Source organism: Silurus meridionalis, chromosome 19 (genome assembly GCF_014805685.1).
Source record: "Silurus meridionalis isolate SWU-2019-XX chromosome 19, ASM1480568v1, whole genome shotgun sequence".
Classification (NCBI taxonomy): Eukaryota; Metazoa; Chordata; class Actinopteri; order Siluriformes; family Siluridae; genus Silurus; species Silurus meridionalis.
In genome coordinates, this window is record NC_060902.1 from 10,706,104 (window position 1) to 10,724,449 (window position 18,346).

The following is an 18,346-nucleotide window of genomic DNA, read 5'->3' on the forward strand; positions in this document are numbered from 1 at the left end:
AATGGGTTGGCTATGGCAACGGACGATAAACCTCTGCTAAAAGTTAGCAAACCCCGAAAACCTTTGTAAGTCCTGGATACTTGAGGGATGTTTTTTTTTTTACATTTTTTTTAGAGTTGCTGTTTAGAGCAGCTTCTGAATTATCCCAAAAAAAAAAGTTGTGAAATTAGCAATGCTCTGCCTGAAGCAGGCGATGTAATGCAGTGTGTACATGGTTTACATGCAGTGTGTACATGGTTTACAAGGTCTTGGAATAAAGCAGGTAATATTGCACAGTTTAAATTAGTGTTATTGTTATTATTGAACAGTTAAAAACACAATAACAGTGTTTATTATGGTGACTGCTTCACTGGGAGATTGTACAGTCTAATAGCAGTAGTGAGAAAAGACCCTCTGCATCACTTATACCAGTCGGTCACTGAAGGAGCTGTTCAGAGAGGAGATTCATACAGGGGGTGAGAGTCATTCTCCAACAATGATGATTGTTTAGTTACCATCCTCCTTTCTCCCACCTCCTGTAAAGTGTCCAGGGGAATCCCCAGGTCTGAGCTGGCCTTCCTGATCAGCATGTCCAGTCTCTTCCTGTCTTCCTGTCTGACTACAACCCGACTCCAGCGAACCACACGGCGAGAGTTCAGAGACTGTTGCGTCTTTGTTTTCACGGAGACGTAGCTCAGCGACAGAGTTCCGGAAGCCCCCATCCAGCTAGACGGGCTAACCGGGTTTCGAGCCGCCAGAAACGCAGCTCTGTGCGGTAAGACTCGCGGTGGTGGCGTGTTTATATCAACACGGAACGGTGCAAGAACTCTGTGCTTGTTTAATGCTACTGTTCATCTCTAGTGGAGTTTGTGACTGTTAGATGCAGACCGTTTTATTTACCACGGGAATTCACCACTGTTTACATTGTCGGAGTGTACATTCCACCCAGGGCTAATGCTAAGGAGGCACTGCTAGAACTCTACGGCGCTATTAGCGACCTGCAGAATGCTCACCAGAATACACAAACATCCCCAGCGCGTATCGTGCGGAGCCCCGCCCCCACCTCGGATACTCAGACCACTGCTCTGTTATGTTAATTCCAGCATACAGACCGCTCATCAGACGCTCTAAACCGGTTCTGAAACAGGTGAAAAACTGGCCAGAAGGAGCTACTTCTGCTCTTCAGGACTGTTTTGAGTGCACTGACTGGGACATGTTTAGAGAGGCTGTAACCAGCGGCGATTCCATCAACTTGGAGGAGTACACATTATCAGTGACCAGCTACATCAGCAAGTGCGTTGATGATGTGACCATCTCCAAGACCATCACTACACGCTCCAACCAGAAACCGTAGATGACTGCAAATGTGCGTGCGCTGCTGAAACAAAGAGACTCTGCTGTTCACTTTGCTGACTCACGACTGTGTAGCAATGCACAGCTCGAACCACATCAAGTTTCCTGACACGGTAGTGGTGGGTCTAATCAGCAAGAACGACGAGTCAGCATATAGAGAGGAGGTGCAACGGTTAACTGCCTGGTGTGGAGCAAACAACCTGTCTCTGAACGTGGACAAAACAAAAGAGATTGTTGTGGACTTCAGGAGAGCACAGAGCGACCAATCTCCACTGACTATTGATGGATCATCAGTGGAGATCGTCAAGAGCACCAAATTCCTTGGTGTTCATCTGGCAGACAACCTCACCTGGTCACTCAACACCAGCTCCATCACAAAGAAAGCCCAGCAGCGTCTCTACTTCCTGAGAAGGCTGAGGAAAACCCACCTCCCTCCCCCCATCCTGACCATGTTCTACAGAGGGACCATTGAGAGCATCTTGAGCAGCTGCATCACTGCCTGGTTTGGGAACTGCACTGTCTCGGATCGCAAGACCCTACAGAGGATAGTGAGGACAGCTGAGAAGATCATCGGAGTCTCTCTCCCCTCTATCATGGACATTTACACCACACGCTGCATCCGCAAAGCACACAGCATTGTGGACGACCACACACACCCGTCACACACACTTTTTACCCTCCTGCCATCAGGAAAATGGTTCCGAAGCATTCGGGCCGCCACAACAAGACTGTGCAACAGTTTCTTTCCACAAGCTATCAGGCTTCTCAAAAATGAAACGGAACTCACACAAACACACACATACACACACACTCACTCAAATGTGTGTTACCGAACAGTAAAATAAAAGTAAAATTTTTCCTGGACTTAACACTTAACACACACTCATCACTCATCTCAATCCATTCCACCACCATTCATTTATTTATTATTTATTATTCTCAACTGTACCACACTCTTAACTGCTGTTTTTTGCACATTTATCATTTATCACTGTATTATACTGTTTACATGCTGTTTTTTGCACCTTTGACTGCTGCTGCATTTTTGCACTACATTGTTCTGTTTATACTCACTTCTGGGGTATAGTTTTTAGTTTGTATAGTTTTTACAGTCTTCTCATACAGTACTGTATAATCAAGTATACAGTAGGTTTACTGGTCGGTGCTATATTGGGTTTTGTGTCTTGTCTTGTGTCGTCTGTCTGCACTGTCTGTCTGCACTGTTTGCACTAGGTTGCACTCGATGCACTTTATGTAGCTTGTGTTGTAGCTCTATGTTGTTTTGGTTGTTGTTGTTTAGTGTAGCACCAGGGTTCCAGAGGAACGTTGTCTCGTTTTTACTGTGTACTGTGTACCACTGTGTATAGTAGAAATGACAATAAAAGCCTCTTGACTTGACTTGATAACAAATAACACTAGTTTCTCCACATAAAATAGTCCCACACAAATAGTCACTGGGTTTGGTAGGCAATGTATCCGTCCCCAATAGGGCAAACATCCACTGCTGTGATCCTCAAGGGCATGATGCAATGAACTGTGGGGATCTTGAGCTCTTCAAACACTTGGCAGTGGATTAAGTTCACAGCAGACCCAGAGTCTATGAGGGCTGAAAAGACTTTATTAGAACAGTTTCTTTGGTCACATGGCACAGCGGTGACCCTTTTGTCCACAGTAGAAGCAGGGCTGTAGTTGCTGATGGCGCTGGTGCTCCTCCAGAGAAACAAATTAAAGTAAGCGTATGAGTTCCATACCTGCACATGGCTTTCCAATAGGGTGGATGCCCAAACCAGTGCCTTTACAGTTAGCAAGGTTAGAATTAGCACACATTTAGCAGTATTCATGCCATAGGCTTTAGGTTGTTTGGAGAAGTAGACCTGGCATAAAAAATAGAAGTAGACTTGCATATTGTCTAAGAAATCCCTGACAGCAGTCCACATATCCATTGAATTTGTTGGGTAGAGCTATTTTTGGTGGTCTGGGTCAGCTGGCTGGCTGGAATTGCACAGCGGGCTTGCAGGAGGTGTGTGTTAGCCGTTTGTTGTGCCTTGAATTGCTCAAGGTAGGCCGGTAGCATTTCTCCCTGATAGGCGATGACAGCTTGTTTTCAGCTGCTGTAAATCTGCTGGATTTTCTGTAGTTGAAGTATTTTGTGATGCTGAAGTGGAGACAGAAAGGTTGGAATCCATGTGCGGATTTATTTAAGAACCAAAAGGACAAACAAACTGGGTGATCCATAAACAGGGTCAAAGAACAGGCAAAGTCTTATAAGTCGTAAAGACAATCCACAAGGTGAACAAATCCAATATACACAAAGAGAAAAAGTGTGGTCAGTAAATACTGAGTGACACAAGAAATCAAAGAACATGAAAGGCTTGGTAATGTATGAGACAAAAGAAAAAATACTTTACAACTTTTGAAAAAGCACTGGTTAAAAAGGCTAAAAACAGGAAGTGTCCCATTAACCATAAGTGCTCAGACAGTTCCCTCTGGTGGCATGGCAGGGACATAGCAGCTGAAACTGTTACAATGATTAATTAGGGTTTAAATAACTTGCAAGAGTATATTCAATTCAGTTTAATTAATTTTTATTTGTATAGCGCTTTTAACAATGAACATTGTCTCAAAACAGCTTTACACAGATAATGTGGTGATTAAAAGTGAATATGTTCTTTATAAGTAAGTTTGTCCCTGATGAGCAAGCCGGTGGCGACTGTGGCAAGGAAAAACTCCCCGAGATGGCATAAGGAAGAAACTTTGAGAGGAACCAGACTCAAGAGGGGACCCATCCTCATCTGGGTTGCACCGAATATCCATTTGTAGCAGATATACAATGTTGCGGGGTACAGTGTTGATGATCAGTAGCGAACTGTATTCCTGAGTCAGTGTATGCCTATATAGGGTTGACAAATGTAATGAACTCAAATATATCTGACATTTTATGAGAGCACTGACATTACATCATTTGAGAATAACCAATACATTGCTGCATTGCAATGAACTTATATTAAAACCATCTAATTAGTTTAGCATTAAACATTCTTTATCCTGCCAGACACACATGCAGAATATGTATCTACCCCATCTATCCAAATGTGATTGCTAATGATGCAAAGAATTTGCATCATTTGACAAAAAAGCAAATCAGGCTTTTGGTTGACCATTCCAATTTACTGACCACCAAACTCAACATCTACAATTCTGTTGTCATCACATTGCTTATGTTCTGCTGTAAAGCTTGAATATTGTTACCAGCACCATATCCAACAACTAAATAATTTTTACCTCTATGCATTAGAGGCATCAACCCTGTATCGACCTTGATAGGCCAAAGGAGAAGAGTGGCACAAACCAGCAGTTTCCCATAGATAGCAGGACAGGCATGTCATTTTAGAAACCTACAGAGCTCATCCAATACAAATAATATGTTCCACAACAGATATTAAATACATACAGACAAGGAGAAATGTCTTTGCATGGCTAGTCTTTATTGCTGCAAATGACCACTTGCACTTCTTCACCAACTCAAAATAACATTTTTTGAAAACCACATGGCTTTCAGGGCCAGGGTTTGAATCTGGTTCAACAGCATAGGAGCTAGACAGCTTAACCTTAAGAGCAGAGACAGAATGAAAGTATTTATTTATAGTTTAATAAAAGGCAAAAATAACCTAAACGTAATCACACAGTCCAAAGTCCAAAACAGTAAAAAAACATCCATAAAATTGTGTTTGAAAATAAAACACAATTTTAACAGAGCAGACAGAATTACAAATAAAATAAGGCAAAAACTGGAATAACACAAACAAAGGCCACAAACGACAAGTTACACATTAGAAATCATTCCACTGACACTGCTGGGAACTTAAATACACACAGAGAAATGAAGGACAGGTGATGATTATTAGCTAGTAAGCTGCTCATTACATTTTAACCTTTGTGTCAGTTTTTAAATAATGTAGAAGGCCAATTACATATAGCATATTTTTCACCTTTGTGTTTGTTTCGAAAATGGTGTGAAAATCTTAATAAACAAATGAATACAAAAGGCCTGCCCTATATTATCAGAAAAACAGAGTAGGTAACTATACAGATCAGATGTTATGGGAATCATTAACATCGTCATTTTGTCAAGCTAAATTATCATGGAAAGCAACATGCTCATGCAACAGGCTGTACATTCCTGAAAAAATGTACAGCCTGTTGCATGAGCATGTTGCTTTCCATCTAGAGTGGTTTGAAATGTATCCATTGTCATAATTTACTTTAAATTAATAGATTAACAAAAAAGAAGTAATAAGTAATTACCACAAGCCATTAATGACAAAGATTTTAAGTTTGGTCATCTGCTTTCACACAGTCCACTTTTTGCTGTGTATATTCAGAGCTTTATGAGATTGTGTAAAAAGGGAAAGTCTTTGCTATTCAAAATAAATTAATCAAAAGTGTTAGCATTTGAATCCTGAGAGGCTAGCATAGGGATGGAAAATGACTGCCTGGAACTGAATGGTAAAAATGCATTGTGTTGCAAACTGATGGTTCTAATAATGTGCGGGGTCTGTGGGTGATTCTTTATATTGGAACATTCAGAATAAACACCAGGATTACCGAATAAAATGTGTTTTGGTTATCAGAGTGGAGTGCTTGGGAAGAAGTTAGACAAAAACAAAAGTTAGAGACATGTGCTTCTTACTAAACAATGAAATAAAACACAGATGAACAAAAAATTTAGCTCGTCAGTGTGGCATTTAGTAATTCCACAATCAAATAGGTGACTACTCCGTTAATTTCAGTTTCAATAAACATGCTTCTCACTTCTAAAGAACAGTTTGCAACTTGTGACAAATTTGAGTGTTTTGCATTTTCATTTTAGTGAAGTAAAGACACAATTTGAAAATAAAATTGCAAAGCAATGCCCAATACTAGTGTTTTGTACAGAATTTTTTAAATAAAAAAGGTGTATGCTCTTTTCATAATGCTTCTTCTTCCATACTGGTCAGAAACCAGTTGAGCTTCATGAACAATATGGCTACCAGCTGTCAATCAGTTCAAATGGGGCTGAGTTTAATTCATTCAAACAGAAGTTAAATTTTGATACTTTGTAATCCATCAGAACAAAGGTATGAGGAAGTCCACATATTAGGTCATGGCCATGGGGGCCCATTAACAGCCATTACCAAATACCTGTTAAAAGGCCAGTCAAATTTCAGCAGGCATTTTTATAGCTTATTAAATGAGCAACTATCATGAAATTTTTTTGTAGGTCTGTCTACCAAGCTACAAATCCTAATATTTGACCATTTATTTAAATTGTGAGCTAATCTATTGCTATTTATTCCTGGGATTTCGGTCAGACATATCAAACCTTGCTGTCAAATAGCAAAGTCTGTGCTTCCATAATTATTTTAAATCTTTGGAAATTTAAAAACAATGTGGCCTCTGCCTACCATTCAATCATGATCCTTATGAAGTGGGGTTTATATTATTCAAAGAGCTATAACATTTTATATATTAGATGAATATACGCATACTTGAAAGGCATGTTCAGGGTTAGATTCTATGACGGTCTGTTAAGGCTGGGGTGTTGTCAACTTCTTGTGGGCGTGATTAAGTGCAGGTGCATTATTCCTACATGCTATATGTCTGATGGATCTAAAACCCATGTGCGATAGACGCCGCCTGACAGTGCCTCATCAGTCCCTTAGGGAAACCGGGGAGTTGCATTGTCTGCACTAATGCACTATTCTAGTTTGTAGTTCAGCAGTTAGAAGTGTGTGTGTCGCGTGGATTTCGTGCTTCGTAACGCAAAGCGATGCAGTTCCCCACTCGGCTTTTAACTAGCAATGGTACACAAACGCGCAAAACAAAATAACTCACCGTCAAGTTTCACCAGCCAAGAGCTGGCTTTGTCTTCGCTTCGACTGGGTGAGTATGCAAATGTCGCAATTCGAAAATGTAAATTTCAACTCTTTTTTTCATGTTTTCCCGCAGACTTCGGTGTTACCACGTGTGTAGTGATTGTTTTGGCGTCAAGAGTTAATTAATTATTATACCTGTGAACGTTTTTTAAATGAATGACAAGTGTTTAGGGTTGCCTGTGAATTGCCTGCAAAACGTGTGTGTTAAGTGTGAAAGTCGCCTGGTGTAGCGCTGCCGTGGCTGTATGGGCACACACACACACACACACACACACACACACACACACACCAGAAATCGTAAACATTGGAAGAATGGATTTAAAGTTCAAATAATTGCTACAAAAACAGATTTATTTTACAACCAGTTATCCACTTTATACCTAATATACAGTATGAATGTCATCTGGCCTGGCTTCTAGAAATGTTTCTGGAGTAAATGGGTCCATTTATCTCAAGTAATAATTATAAAGTTATTTTTTGTTTTTGTTTTATTTTTTATTTAATTAAGTTTAACAGCTTTGTGCTATGTTTGCGTCAACATGTTTTGATTATACAGCTGTTTACCAAAACATCAGTCCTTCAGAGTTTAGGAAATTACTAGAACCTTACAATAAAAATATTGGAACAAATAAGGTTTTCATGATTATTAGAAAATTACGAGTGGGTAAGTTTGGAGTTAAACAATATGTATTAATGAACTGTAGACTGCCATATATAAAGTTGCCACTGGCTTGTTCATCAGGGACAAACTTACACTTATAAAGAACATCTTATTAATTTTTATTACCACATTATCTGTATAAAGCTGTTTTGAGACAATGTTCATTGTTAAAAGTGCAATAAAAATAAACATGAATTGAACTGAATATTATTTTTTGACGAATGATCTATCAGTCATTTCTTATATTTTTGCTTGTATTATGGCCCTAGCTTTATAATCAGTAGTATCTTGAACAGAAGAATGCTACTATTTATTATTTTCATGATCTGGTTAGTATCAGGTTACACTGCATGTCTTAATACAGCCTCAATTCCAAAAATGTTGGGACTCTGTGTACCATGTAAATTAAACTGCTTTAAATGTTACATAAACCAATATTGTATTCACAATAGAACATAGAAAACATAGCAAATGTTTAAACTGAGGAAGTCAGTAATATAAAAAAAATAAAAAGTATCTTGAGAGACAGAGTCTCTCAAAAGTGAAGATAGGCAGAGGTTCAGAAAATTTGTGAAAAACTGCATTTACAGTTTGTGAAACAATTTCAGAATAATTCCAGTCCAGATTCAATTTTAGAATAAAATTGCATAGGTAGATCTCATCTACAGTACACCATATTATCAAATTTTTTTTCGAAATATTAAGAAATTTCTGTGCGCAAGGAAAAGGGAAAAATCAATATTGGATGCTGGTGATCTTTTTAAGCAGAACTGTATTAAAAACAGATATGAAAAGACAACAACCTGCTTCAGGAGATTGAGGATTTGATGGTTGGGAAGTGAGGAGACAGGGGAAAGTGACTGGATTAGCCACAGACTTAATAATAAAATGGAACAATCCAGTGCATTAAAATGAATTGATAAATTGTGCAGATGTGAAAACACTTTTGACATATGATGCCAAAGCATTTATCATTGTGTCTAAGGTTCATTATTACTGTATTGTTTATTCCTACAAAACAGTCTAATGAGTAGATATTTAATAATAAACATAGGTTTGGAGATGAGCGTGTATTCACAAATATTTTTAAGATTTATTGGGATTTATAATAAGCAGTATTAGTGGTAGCTAGAGCTGGGCAATATGGTAATATATATATTGTTGAGATGGAATAAAATGTCAAACTGAACAGATGTGGCTAACTCTGTTTCATATACAATTCAATCCAGAGCAGGAGGAGAAACACCTGTGGTATAGACATGGTTTAGGTTTATAAAACCTTGATCAAGACCTTTGTTTTAAGGTATTTGTTACTGAACTGCAAGCACTTTGGCAAAGTTAAGTTGCTGCAATTGCAAAAAGAATAGAGAGGGACTATTGAACAGGAGCTTTGCAATGCTTTTTCCCAGTGAACAGCAAACCATTTGTGAATGAGCCAGACTGCAAAGCCACATATGAGTTTAATTATCCATTTCATTGTAGACTGGACATTGTAGTTGTCTACAGACTACCTACTTTAAAAAAGAACATGCAGAAGAGACTGCACTGAAAATGCTATAAACAGCATCAAAGCACTGCTGGTAAATGAATAAATGGGGTACAGTATTTTGACAGACCTTCTTTATTCATCCATTATTGAGTGTCTCATAAATATTCAGTTTTAAATGCGGTTAGTCATGTTAAAATCTTATTTATAGAATTAAATATTTAAATGTATGCTACTCGTTTTGTAAAGTGTGATTGTCTGCACCATGTTACAGACAATTATAATCCATCTAAACAGAGAGAGAAGTGTGAAAGTGCCCCAGGTTGACCCATGCAGTTGCCCTGAGTGCCTTGAATAAGGTACTTGAAAAACTGTGAACTGGCCATTTATTTTTTATTATTTAGGTTCCCTGGTGGTCTAGTGGTTAGGATGCGGCGCTCTCAACGCTGCGACCCGGGTTCGATCCCCGGTCACGGAACCAACCCCAGCCATTAGGGTTGCACAAGCCTTAGTGCCGGTCCCAAGCCCGGATAAATGGGGAGGGTTGCATTCGGAAGGGCATCCAGCGTAAAAACATGTGCCAAATCAAACATGCGGATGATCCGCTGTGGAGACCCCTAATGGGAGAAGCCGAAAGAAAGTTTAAAGTTTAACTGCCCATTTATTTAGTGACAGCTAGTCTTGCCTGCTTCTAAGCTCATAACAAGTGACAGCTAGGTGAGACCCCAAATAGTCATTAAGACCAATTATTTGGCTTTAGCATGGCCTGGCCAACCCCCTAGAATGTATTAGATTGAGAGAAAAACTTTTTTTTTCTTAATTTTTTTTGCTTTAAAAAATAAACATTTAATTAATTGCATTTTATAAATATTTAACAGATATTTACAGCAGAAGTGTTCACTTTCAATATTTTTTACAAAATAGTTTTGTCCAAACCTTTTTCTTTTAAACAAATATTTGGAAAAATAAAGTTTTTCTGCAAGTATTTACATTTTCTGAAACAATTGTTTATTTTGTTAGTGTACAAAATAAAACTGTTATGTACTAATTGATACAAGGACAAACAGTAAATTATATTTATTATAAATTTCTTTTATACAAATACAAGAAAAAGATAAAGTATACCTTACCTGCGAAAAGGCAATTTTTTGTCTGTCTGTATATTTATTAACAACATTATCAGCATATTTTAATATATTGTATTTTACTGTATTGCAGGCTAATGTTGTTTAAAGTTGGTTGCAAAATGCCCAAATTCTCAGGCATTCGGCTTTAAAAAGGATTCCATAAAGGTTCTCCTGATGCAGTTCAAGCATAAAGGATTAAGGCTTTAAGGGTTCCCATAGAGGTACAAATTAAAGCAACTTTTATGCAGATTTTTCTGTGATTTTAGGACACAGATCAAATAAAAGCTTGGTTGAGTAAGAGGGTGAAGTTCTATACATTTACAACTAGGGATGCATCGAATATTCGGCCACCGAAAATTTTTGACCGAAAATGGCCCAAAAGTGCATTTTCGGTTTTCGGCCGAAAGACTTTGATCACCGAAAAAACACGGCCGAAACAGTTTGTAGTGATGACGCAAACAGAAACCGCGGCCCGCACGTGCATGTCTAAAGCAACATGTCTGCGGTGTGGACGTATTTCAGTATCAGAGAAAGACCCACGGATAGCGATTTGCAATACATGTTATGCCGAAATTTCAAGAGGAATGCGTCTGCAAAGACTTTCTCCATGTCGAGTTTAATTTATTACCTGAATTCAAACATCCCGATCGCTATGCTGAATATGAGAAGAACACGGCACAGAAAAGCAAAACCCCTCCGAGCACGCACACTCCGTCTGTGGCGGACGTTTTTGAAAAGGCAGGAAGTTCCCCAGTGATATTGTTGTATTGTTGTATCTTTAAGCATTTGCACTTGTTCTGAATGCACTTTGTTTTTATGCAAGAACATACTTAATTTTACAACCTTTCAGCAGGCCAGAGGGCCTGTACATTATTATTTAATGTACACATGAGTGCATTTAAGTTAAACATTTAAGTTAGAATTTTATTTTATCCTGTGCATTGTTGCAATGTGCTATAAATAAATATTTTCATAATTTGTAATTGATTTATTCTTAAAAACTTTAATATTAATTTATGCAATTGAAATGCCTTGATTTTAGTAAGGTTAGTACACAGTCATAGCCATAAATGCAATGGTATATCATAATTTCTTTCGGTGTTTCGGTTTTCGGCCTTGCTTTCCTTTTTTTCAGTTTCGGCCAAGAATTTTCATTTCGGTGCATCCCTATTTACAACCTGTTAAGAATATGCTAGTGTGTATACAGTGGCCAGGAGGTTTCTCAAATCTCATTGACACCATGATTGAGTGAGGACATTTTGGACTTGCTGTTGCAATTTGATCTCATGGCTTACAATACAAATAGCTCCCAGTAATGATCTTTGGTCTTTGCCACTGCAAAGTTTTCTGCTGTGTGCTCTGCCTTAGACCATCTTTTTCTCATTCCTTAGAGCAATCAAACCCACATACCAATGATCTGAATCATGTCTTACCTCAATGAAAATACAAAGGTTTCTCTCTGCATGCTCATCTGCTGTCTAGTTTAAAGCACATGTTCTTTTTATTTGTGTTGTATTTCAGTGGCATATTTTGTTAATTATAGCAAAAGATATGGCTTTTTCTTACACATTACAGCTAGATCATTGAATTACAGTCTTTATGATGATGGTAATATCTACAAAGTGTCTAACAACCAGGACAATATAACGCCTGATTTGTTTAACATTTAAAATACCCTTTGTTATTTAAAGCTTCTGCTGGCATCACTGTAATTAGTTTGGTTTTCCTCCAGGTGATTTGGGTTTTCGGCTGAAAGGCATGCAATGAATCTGCCAACAACTCACCTCCTCAGTGATTCTGAAAGAGACTGGATAAACAGAGGTGCAGGAGAAACAGTTCCTGGCATTCTTTGTATTCCACCCACAACATTCTCCAAAGGTTCACTTTGCTTCTCTGCCTAAACATGCACAAGTGGACGATTCTAGGATGGAAAGATCATATAAAGGAGATGGAATAAAATGTATGCATTTGCTTGTCTGTATTTATGTCTAAAACAACATTATTTACAACCTGGTTTGAGATTTTGGGATAAAAAAAAAATCTTAAAATCCGTAAAATATTTGTGATTTTATTTTTGTATTATATTGTGGTAAGCCTTTGTCTACAAAAGCAGGCAATATGCAACCCAAAGTATTTTTAGTGGGAAAGGCACATTGGATTTATAATTATTATTCTTGGTACAGTGGGCTGTGGAACATGCAATATTATAGGATCCTATTGAGTGCTATCCATTCATACACTGTGGCAAACATATTTAAGATTTTCAGTACAAGAGGTTTTTCTCTTGTACGCTTGATACTTGACATTTGACACTTGTGACTGTCTTTTTTGACAGTACTGCTTGTATGTCTTCTACCTCAATGTCAGTGATATTCTTCACAGATTTATTGTCTATATCCTTTACAAACATATTGTGTATAGGGGTCAAGCTGTGATAAAAAAATATATATATATATATATATATATATATTTTTTTTTTATCACAGCTTGAAACGTATTGTGTATAGGGGTCAAGCTGTGATTAAAAAATATATATATATATATATATATATATATATATATATATATATATATATATATATATATATATATATATATATAAAAAAATATATCACAGTTGAACGTATTGTATATAGGGGTCAAGCTGTGATTAAAAAAAAAAAAAAAAAATATATATATATATATATATATATATATATATATATATATATATATATTTTTTTTTTATCACAGCTTGACCCCTATACACAATATGTTTGTAAAGGATATAGACAATAAATCTGTGAAGAATATCACTGACATTGATATATATATATTCTTGATCAAATATATATACTTATTAAAAATAAATTATCAGTGTGCCTGTCAAGCCACAGCAGCTAACTTTACCTGTGACCTTTGTGTTTCAGGTGAGAAACCCAACCAGGAAGAGAAAAGTGGCATCTTGTGGCAGCAACACATTTGCCCAAAACATAACCCTGCTGTCAAGGTAAGTTTACTAAATGTTTCAAATGTCCAAACTTGATCATATGAAGGGAAATGCAGACTGTTTTTGAAGACCTCACTTGTAAAAACCTTTAAAAAAAAATAAATAAATAAAAAGGTCTGACACATTTATAACATGATATATTGCACTATTCATTCATTATTCATTCCATAAGAACAGTACAGAAAACTTTTTGTTTTTAGACTATTGGCTGGCTTGTTGAGAAGAGACATGAGGTCATGAGGTCAACTTCCCATGGTTTCTTTCACCATCACTTACATTTTCAATTAGAAGTCAAAGTATTCAGCCAAAAAAAAATCACACAAGTTGTCAGTAAGTATTATTGGTGAATTTGAGTGATATTGTATAGTTTATTTTTGTTTTGCAAACACAACGTGGCAATAGCTTAAATAGTTCATGTTAATTGTGCTAGTAAAAATGTGTACTATTATTACTTTGCATAATTTATTGAAAGAGGACAGAGAAACCTCATTGTATAAGAATCTTTGCTGACTCCAGCTTATTAAAACCCATTGGCATAGGTTATTTCCACAATGATATACTTAATAAGATGCTAATATAAAATAATTAGATGCAAAACAATTAAAAAAATACATTTAAATGAATTTGAGTCAATTTGGTGCGTGTATAGACTTTAATTAGATTAAAGAGGAATTACCCTTTTGTAAGTTCCTTGATTATCTAAATTGAACTGTAAAAGTATTCAGTTTTATAGTAAGTATAAATATGCTTAAATCCTACTTAAGTATAGAAACAAAGCAGAAATGTTCTGTTACATGTTTTGTATTCTGTTATTTAATTATTTTTTTTACTTATTGACAAGTAATCCAACCACACCCAACCAATTCAGCTCCCAGTAAGTCTAAATAAGGCCATGTGCAGTGTGCCTGTTTTATTAGAGTGCATTATTACATTATCATAATGGCTGCCCTTCTTGATAAGGTCCCATAATTTCCTGCCACATTGCTCTGTTAGCATCCACTGAACATTTATTGAAAGCAAGACACCCTAGGATAAACAGTACTGTTTCTGCTGTGTTATGATTGAAGCCAGACTTGATTTAATGTGCCAATGTTTTTATTCTGCTAATGTCTGCACTTAAAGCATAACCACCACAATACTAAAGGATGAGTATGCCTAAGGGCACTTATTTATTGTAAAAGGTTTTCTGTAGAGAAAGAATTGTTGAGACCGGGGACTAAACAGTGTGTGTTTATAAGTGACTGAAGGTCTGTGATTGATATGGTGTGCATGGGTTGTTCAATATGGCATTTGTTTTTGTCAGAACACTCTAGTAAAGTTCATACTTACTGCAGTCAAAAAGTGCTGCATGGACATGAGAGAGGACATGAGGACGAAACCTTAGCAGGAAACTAAAGGAGGCTAATAAGGGAACCCATCTTAAACTGTGTAACACCAGATAGTGAGATTGTAAATAAATCCCTTCTGTAATTGTGTTATGTATGGTCAAACAGCACAATTGTGTAAGCAGAAAAATAACATGGTTTTAACATGAAATTTATCTTGTTAAATATATCAACTGTTTACTGATGGACATTTGAATGTAAAATTGTTAGTGTCAATTGTAATTCTAACCCGTTAAATAGTTCTTATCAATTGCATTTCAAAGCTATCTTTATGGATTCTTGGTGCTACCATCTTTAGGAATCTCATGTAAGCTGTCCATGTAAAGCCATCCCCAGCAACAGCAAGTTGTTACAGTTAATGAGCACCCCAACAGCATCGATCAGGCAGGTCTGGGGAGCAGAATGGATCAAACGCACTGCTTTTTCAGAAGTAGCGTGTGTAACTCTGCAGAGAGAGAAAATTAATGAGAGAGTAAACAGAATATTAGGTAAGGGTATTGTCACATAATTGTTAAGGACAATGTATGTTGTGAAAAGAGTGAAAGCAGGAACTCTGGCAAGAGTAGGTATGAGAGCAGAACTAAAAGGGGGGGGCCAGAAGGTAATATAAACATGAGGCTGCCTTTGGGACTTCACAAAAAAAAAACCCATGAATTCAGCATAGACTTATAAACTGAGACTGTCTGATTCTCAAACAATTGGAAAGACTATTCCAACTCTGGGGTTTTGCCTTCACTATTCAAGGTTCCAAGATCAGAATAGGCATAGTATATAATCATAAACCAAATGTTTGCTCAGGTATTGATGGATACCTGATTCTGATCAGTGGCCAGTAGTGGTTCATTTACAACTTTACCCATTTAGAGGTTTAATCGGGAGATTTGATATTGCCTGTAGCTGGACAGCTGACAGTGGTCATTGTCAGGTTTTTTTAGTTAAGCGTTTGATCACTTCAAAAGATTTAGGCACATTAACGTTAACACATCTGTAGTGTTTATTTTGTTCATGACTGTAACGAACCCCACTCCGCACCACCAGAGGGGGGCATTTCCCGATTTCTGAACACTTCCGGGTCAAGGGTCACTTATTCTAACGTTATGCTCCGATGCGAAGCATTGCGTCTTCCTAGCGCGTACCGAGCCGTTTCTCTATTGTTGCTCTTTTCCACATTGTGTACAGACCTTGCTATTGTTTATGACCACAGTTTGTTCTTCTTTTTGTGATTTATCAGACATGTTTGCCTCACAGATTGCCTTCATTGTGTACTGGATTATTACTTTGCCCATTGACCACAGCCAGGGTCTGAGACTCACTCACATTGACATGCCTTGATAATAAAAAAAATCTCATACAAACACTCTTCTTAATAGGTTTCTCTTCATGTTGCCCACCTGACTCGTTTCGACATTTTCTCTCAAGTGGTTTGAGGTTGTCGCTCTAAATGGATCTTTGTTGTGACTTGTAGGAAAGTCACACTGCACACTAAAACCTTCTGACCCTGCCAGTTTCACCATGTCAATGGCCAATGGTGAATTCCTCCTGAACCCAGGTGCTACATAAAACAACAGTCACAGGAAAGAAGAACACAGGGCCAGGAACTAAGATCCTCGCCACATAAAGTGCATGTGTGCAACTGGTGCAAACAGTGCAAAAGACAACACAGGACAGTGCAGGACAACACAGGACAGTGCAGGACAACACAGAACAGTGCAGGACAATACACAATACACAAAATATAAAAATAAAAACAGCAATAGCTCCGCCAGTAAAACCTGTCGTGACAGAATAAGGTGCACAGTAGCAGAAAAATGTAAACAGAGAAATGTAAACAGAATTGTGCAATTCTACAATAGCAGAAAAATGTAACAGAATTGTGCAATTCAACAATAGCAGCAATCAAAATAAACTGAACAGTGACCAAAGGATTTGGACAGAATATTGTGCAAAAAGAGCAGGTCCCGGAAGATCAGCAACAAACGGCATGTAAACATTTTGCGATAATGAAAGGTGTGAATGGTGTGAAACCTGGGTGTGCGAAGTGTATGATGTGTGTTGAGTCCGGTTGTACAGATCAGTCACTCAGTTGTGTGTAAGTGTGTGTGTGTGTGTGTGTGTGTAAGTGTGTATGTGTGTGAGAGAGAGTTCAGTTCAGATGTTTGTTGAGGAGCCTGATGGCTTGCGGGAAAAAAACTGTTGCACAGTCTTGATGTGACAGCCCAAATGCTTCGGAACCGTTTCCCTGATGGTAGGAGGGTGAAGTGTGTGTGTGTGTGACGGGTGTGTGTGGTCATCCACAATGCTGTGTGCTTTGCGGATGCAGCGTGTGGTGTAAATGTCCATGATAGAGGGGAGAGAGACTCCGATGATCTTCTCAGCTGTCCTCACTATCCTCTGTAGGGTCTTGCGATCCGAGACGGTGCAGTTCCCAAACCAGGCAGTGATGCAGCTGCTCACGATGCTCTCGATGGTCCCTCTGTAGAACATGGTCAGGATGGGGGGAGGGAGATGAGCTTTCCTTATCCTTCTCAGGAAGTAGAGACGCTGCTGGGCTTTCTTTGTGATGGAGCTGGTGTTAAGTGACCAGGTGAGGTTGTCCGCCAGATGAACACCAAGGAATTTGGTGCTCTTGACGATCTCCACTGAAGATCCATCGATGATCAGTGGAGAATGGTCACTCTGTGTTCTCCTGAAGTCAACAACCATCTCTTTCATTTTGTCCACGTTCAGAGACAGGTTGTTAGCTCCACACCAGGCTGTTAACCGTTGCACCTCCTCTCTGTATGCTGACTCGTCGTTCTTGCTGATTAGACCCACCACGGTCGTGTCATCAGCAAACTTAATGATGTGATTCGAGCTGTGCGTTGGTGCACAGTCGTGAGTCAGCAGAGTGAACAGCAGTGGACTGAGCACACAGCCCTGAGGGGCTCCAGTGCTCAGTGTGGTGGTGCTGGAGATGCTTTTCCCGATCCTGTCTGACTGAGGTCTTTCAGTCAGGAAGTCCAGAATCCAGTTGCAGAGGGAGGTGTTCAGGCCCAGTAGGGCCTGAACTGAACAGGCCCTAGTAGGGCCTGAACATGGCCCAGTAACTTGAGCCATGTAAATGCACATACTACATCTGGGTATCATAATGTGTAGTCCACCAAAACTAGTACAAAGCAATACTCTTGTCCAGTCTGTTCTAATAGCCCAAAGAGGTCCATATCAATTTTTTTGCAGGGGAGATTGATTTAGGTTAAAGAGCACAATGGCACTTTCTGGGTAGTAGTAGAAGTTTTGGCAAATATCAATTATATATATAATTGATATTTGCTTATATTAATTGGATCATAATTTTCTTAATTATTCTTTCAGTTTGTCCCCCAAAAATATTGTTTTATTGAGCACTCCCAATCATGGGTTGATTTATTTTCACATGTTCAAATACATTTTTCTTATGTTTTAATCTATTAAC

The 18,346-nt window shown here is 38.1% G+C and overlaps 2 protein-coding genes across 6 annotated transcripts in view; one reads left to right on the plus strand and one right to left on the minus strand.

Moving 5' to 3' along the window:
• Window positions 1-7,543, minus strand: part of syt6b (synaptotagmin VIb) — a 50,478-nt gene extending 42,935 nt beyond the window's left edge. The window contains exon 1 of the mRNA XM_046874805.1: window positions 7,207-7,543. The gene's annotated coding sequence lies outside the window, so the exon portion shown is untranslated. The remainder of the gene's footprint in view (window positions 1-7,206) is intronic.
• Window positions 6,902-18,346, plus strand: part of plekhg5a (pleckstrin homology domain containing, family G (with RhoGef domain) member 5a) — a 52,308-nt gene continuing 40,863 nt past the window's right edge. The window contains exons 1-5 of one of the 5 annotated variants that reach the window (XM_046874800.1): window positions 6,902-7,254; window positions 10,613-10,742; window positions 12,254-12,481; window positions 13,431-13,510; window positions 13,711-13,840. The gene's annotated coding sequence lies outside the window, so the exon portion shown is untranslated. Of the gene's footprint in view, window positions 7,255-9,073; window positions 9,087-10,612; window positions 10,743-12,253; window positions 12,482-13,430; window positions 13,511-13,710; window positions 13,841-18,346 lie in introns of those variants that run through there. The other 4 variants (XM_046874798.1, XM_046874799.1, XM_046874801.1 and 1 more) reach the window with 4 other exon arrangements.